The sequence below is a fragment of the Salvelinus alpinus genome, chromosome 9, assembly GCF_045679555.1.
Source record: "Salvelinus alpinus chromosome 9, SLU_Salpinus.1, whole genome shotgun sequence".
Classification (NCBI taxonomy): domain Eukaryota; kingdom Metazoa; phylum Chordata; class Actinopteri; order Salmoniformes; family Salmonidae; genus Salvelinus; species Salvelinus alpinus.
Genome location: NC_092094.1, coordinates 50,288,289 through 50,292,400, shown reverse-complemented (window position 1 = coordinate 50,292,400; position 4,112 = coordinate 50,288,289). Strand labels below are relative to the sequence as shown.

Genomic DNA, 4,112 nt, shown 5'->3' with positions numbered 1-4,112 from the left:
TTCCTGGGGTCCACACAAAACATGAAACAATAATAGACAAGAACAGAACTACATACATTTTAAAAGGGCACACGTAGCCTACATGTCAAAACATGCACACAAACTATCAAATAGGGGAGAGGCATTGTGCTGTAAATAATAGCTTTATATGTTTTTTTAAACCAGGTTTGACATGTCTGGTGAGTATGCAGGCCACGGAAGAACTGGGACATTTTCATCTGTGGCATTGTGCTGTGTGACAAAACTGCACATTTTAGAGTGGCCTTTTGTTGTCCCCAGCACAAGGTGCACTTGTGTAATTATCATGATGTTAAATCAGCTTCTTGATATGCCACACGTGTCAAGTGGATGAATTATCTTGGCAAAGGAGAAATGCTCACTAACAGGAATGTAAACAAAAGTGCACAACATTTGAGAAAAATAAGCTTTATGTCTAACAGAACACAAAGGGTGTTCTTTAATGGAAGCCTATCAAACATAATCCAGGTATAAGCAGGAATTGCCCAGGGTAGCTGTTTAGGCCCCTTGCTTTTTCAATCTTTACAAACAACATGCCACTGGCTTTGAGTAAGGCCAGTGTGTCTATGTATGCGGATGACTCAACACTATACACATCAGCTACTACAGCGACTGAAATGACTGCAACACTTAACAAAGAGCTGCAGTTAGTTTTAGAATGGGTAGCAAGGAATAAGTTAGTCCTAAATATTTCCAAAACTTGAAGCATTGTATTTGGGACAAATCATTCACTAAACCCTAAACCTCAACTACATCTCGTAATGAATAATGTGGACATTGAGCAAGTTGAGGTGACTAAACTGCTTAGAGTAACCCTGGATTGTAAACTGCCATGGTCAAAACATATTGATACAACAGTAGCTAAGATGGGGAGAAGTCTGTCCATAATAAAGCGCTGCTCTGCCTTCTTCTTAACAACACTATCAACAAGGCAGGTCCTACAGACCCTGGTTGTGTCGCACCTGGACTACTGTTCAGGACTACTGTTCAGTCAGGTGCCACAAAGAGGGACTTGGGAAAATTGCAGTTGGCTCAGAACAGGGCAGCACGGCTAGCCCTTAAAAGTACACGGAGAGCTAACATTAATGATGTGCATGTCAATCTCACATGGCTCAAAGTGGAAGAGAGATCGACTTCCTCATTACTTGTTTTTGTAAAAGCTGAAGGTACCGAGCTGTCTGTTTAAAATACTACCACACAGCTCGGACACCCATGCATACTCCCCAAGTCCAGAACAGACTATGAGACTATTGAGCCATGACTACATGGAACTCTATTCCACATCAGGTAGCTGATGCCAGCAGTAGAATCAGATTTAAAAAGCAGGTAAAAATACACCTCATGGAACAGCGGGGGCTGTGAAGTAACACACATAGGCACAGACACATGCATACACACACGTACACATGGATTTTGCGTTGTAGATATGTGGTTATGATGGGATAATGGGCCTGAGGGCACACAGTGTGTTGTGAATTATGTAATACATGTATTGTAATGTTTATAAAATTGTATAACTGCCTTAATATATACCAATGTGCACAATTTCATAAAAAGGTATACGTTTACTCAAGACATAGGAATAATTTACAATTTTAATAGCATCAACATTTTATTTCACTATATAATTTCAAGTACATGTGATGGTGAATGCATACTAAAAAGATTTACACCAAGTGTGATGTTACATTTTTCACTCAGAATGAACAAGACAGTCTACACAACAATCAATACCAAAATGTCACTATCAATCATGTTACTAGTATGCAAATGAGACATTTCACCATGGAATTAAATTGACATCAAAAGTAGATTTCTTTGCATTTTAGCTAACTCTAACCATTTTCCTAACCTTGACCTACTCCTCCTAACCTGCTAATAAAAATCCATTTTTGACAAAACCGGATTTACCCTCCATCTCTTCCGAACCTCACCTTTCCATTTTGCTGGGTATTTTATTTTCTTGGATGGTCCATTCTCCTTCCCCACGATTGTGCCGCTACAAACTGTAAATAAACAGACAAAATATATGATTTCTAGTGTATGGCACAAAAGCTGACTCAGATCACACACTGACTGTATGACAGAGGTGCTTATAAACCTTGTCATAAAAACAGAACATTTAGACACACACACAGAAGGAGAGAGAGATTGAGAGCGAGAAAAATCAACGCGTGGGAGGATGCTGCGCTGGACTGACCCGTTGATCTAGTTAACGTTAGTTATATGGTTAACACTGCAGCTAGCTAGCCAGTTTATCTAGTGGCAAATTAACGGGATAACTAGCTACCTATTGCCACACAAACCCGATTAATATGTTCACTCTTTATGCCAGTGACAAGGTGGCTTGTTGGCCAACAAACAGAGATCATATGGGGAGCTAAACGGATATGAAACTTTTTCTGTCCGATTCTGGGTTAGCCAAAGCAGCTACCTAGCCCATTGATTTCCACTTGTCCTCAAAACACAATAGCAAACAGCAGAATTATATCTTAGAAATACTTATCTTACTCCAGAAATATATATTATTACAAAGGCAGAAGGTAATTAAAGTGCAACTTACCTCTGATTGTGTCTGGCTGAGAACCCAAGAACAAACAAATCTTGAGGAGTGAAGTTTGCTTCACTTCAAGAATTGTGGAGGAGATACAACTGGGTTTGACAGACAACTTTGAGAGCCAATGGATTTAAGAGTTTGGTGACAAGCTATTTTTAATACATTTCATTGGTCAAGGCGTTGTGAAACGTTCATACAGACGTAAATGGGAACCAATACTGTAATGAAACAGCAGGAAGCAGGTCTTGAACCCCCGACCTTCTAGCCCGAAGTCCAGCGCGCTATCTACTGTGCCGCAAAAGCAGAGTGGACATTCGCGCTTAAACCCACTACTCGCGCTAGCTTGCGAAGACACGCTCAGCGTCTTATAGGAACGCGCTTACCGACCAAACACACGCACTTTTTTATTTTTATTTAACCTTTATTTAACCAGGAAGGGCTCATTGAAATTTAAAATCTCTTTTTCAAGAGCGTCCTGGCCAAGATAGGCTGCACCAAGTCATTACAAAAATTACAGATTGACAACATGAAAAACTACAAGTAATCTAGTAAAAAACATTGAATTCACAAGAGTATAACAAAATCAAAAACAGCAAATTAAAAACATTGACAGGTCAGGGAATCAGACTCAAAATCCTTCATCAGTGATTTAAAAACACCAATCGGGACAAGTTCTTCCAGTTTAAAAGTATTTTGTAAGGTGTTCCAAGACAATGGCGCAGAGTACATAAAAGCCCTTTTACCAAATTCAGTTCGGACATTTGGAACAGTTTGCAGGATAAAGTCCAGCGAACGAAGAGAGTACCCACCACATTTCTGAACAATAAAAATGCCCAAATAAAAAGGTAGTAAACCCAAAATGGCTTTGTAAATAAAAGTATACCAGTGACTGAGCCTACGAGTGACTAGAGAAGGCCAGCCAACCCTGGTATACAAAGTGCAGTGGTGCGTAAGGGTTTTGCAGTTTAAAATAAATCTCAAAGTGCCATGGTAAAGAGTGTCAATTGATCTCAAACACTGAGCGGAAGCATTCATATATAAAATATCCCCATAGTCTAGTAAAGGCATAAATGTAGCTGATACTAGCCTCCTTCGGCTTCAAAAGAAAAACAGGCCTTATTCCTAAAATAAAATCCCAATTTCAGCTTCAATTTTTTTGTAAATTGTTGAATATGCAATTTAAAAGAGAGGCCGTCATCAATTAGAATTCCACGATATTTATATGAGGTTACAACCTCAATCTCCTTGCCCTGACAGGTAGTAATAGGTGAAAGTTTCATAGGTCTATTTCTTGCATTAGAAAACACCATTAATTTAGTTTTGTCAGTATTGAGGATAAGCTTCAATTGACACAAGGTATGTTGAACAGTATAAAAAGCAGTTTTCAAGTTCTGGAAAGCTTTTGTAAGAGACGAGGCACAACAGTAAATAACAGTATCATCAGCACTGTCGTGGATGCAAGGTCCGATCACTTCTGACACCAATGTGATGAAACAGCAGGGAGCAGGTCGAACCCTCGACCTTCTAGCCAAAAGTC

The 4,112-nt window shown here is 39.4% G+C and overlaps 1 long non-coding RNA gene across 1 annotated transcript; it reads right to left on the bottom strand.

Moving 5' to 3' along the window:
- Positions 1 to 1,595: 1,595 nt before the first annotated feature.
- On the bottom strand, positions 1,596 to 2,715 carry LOC139584044 (uncharacterized). The gene is made up of 2 exons (XR_011676673.1): positions 2,582 to 2,715; positions 1,596 to 2,024 (listed from the first exon to the last, which is right to left on the bottom strand). It is a non-coding gene; the product is annotated as an uncharacterized lncRNA (long non-coding RNA).
- Between the last annotated feature and the right edge of the window lie 1,397 nt (positions 2,716 to 4,112).